General features: G+C 42.4%; 1 non-coding gene across 1 annotated transcript; it reads left to right on the top strand.

The window, feature by feature from the left end:
- Positions 1-316: 316 nt before the first annotated feature.
- On the top strand, positions 317-503 carry LOC124105490 (U2 spliceosomal RNA). Its single transcript, XR_006855745.1, has one exon. It is a non-coding gene; the product is annotated as a U2 spliceosomal RNA (small nuclear RNA).
- Positions 504-867: the final 364 nt, after the last annotated feature.

Genomic DNA, 867 nt, shown 5'->3' with positions numbered 1-867 from the left:
AATCTTCATTCCTCAACCTTCCAAGTTGCTGGAATTACAGGAAAATTCTATTGGAATCCAGCAATAACCTTTTAGGTATCAACTGTGACTACCTTTGTGCTGTAATGGTGGGGTTGAGTAATTGTAACAGAGACCACATGGCTTTTAAAGTCTAAAATATTTACTCTTTGGCCCTTACAGAAAAATGCTTGCTGGCCCCTATACTGTGTGATCGTCATCTCCGTGGCACATTGTAGTTTTTGCAGGTATTATGGCTACATATTATCACAGTCCACACGCTCTTAAGAAAATGTGACTGTCCTGTTCCCATCAAGAGACAGACTCTTGGCCTTTTGGCTAAGATCAAGTATAGTATCTGTTCTTATCAGTTCACTATCTGATATGTCCTCTGAGGACAATATATTAAATGGATTTGGGGAGCAGGGAGATGGAATAGGAGCTTGCTCAGTCCACTCCACGCATCGACCTGGTATTGCAGTGCTTCCAGGAACGGTGCACCCCTCCAGGGGAACCAAATACTTGGTTTCAAAGTTAGAGTGTGGGTTGGTTGGACATATTTACTTTTTCATTTCCTTCTTACACATCCTTGTATTTGCGAACACTCAAAAGTCTTTATGGGGGCCCATCTCTCGGATCTTTTTCATCTATTTCCCACAGATCTTTTCATCCAATTTGCTCTCTTAGGAGTGTTTTCTTCACGTCCTACTTCAAATCTCCTTTCCCCCAGAGACCTGGCTTCTTTCTCTGAGTCATTTCCAGGAGATGTTTTCTCTCTTTTCTCACAGGCCTTACTTCCTAGTAACTGCACAGGGAATAGATCAGTCTTTGTCCCCTGTTCCTACTTTCTGCTCCTTTTCACTCCAGACT

This window comes from Marmota monax, unplaced genomic scaffold, assembly GCF_021218885.2.
Source record: "Marmota monax isolate L192 unplaced genomic scaffold, Marmota_monax_Labrador192_F-V1.1 WCK01_AAM20220418_F8-fsc00100, whole genome shotgun sequence".
Taxonomy (NCBI): domain Eukaryota; kingdom Metazoa; phylum Chordata; class Mammalia; order Rodentia; family Sciuridae; genus Marmota; species Marmota monax.
The sequence above is the reverse complement of the archived record's forward strand: the minus strand, read 5'-3'. Positions and strand labels throughout refer to the sequence as shown.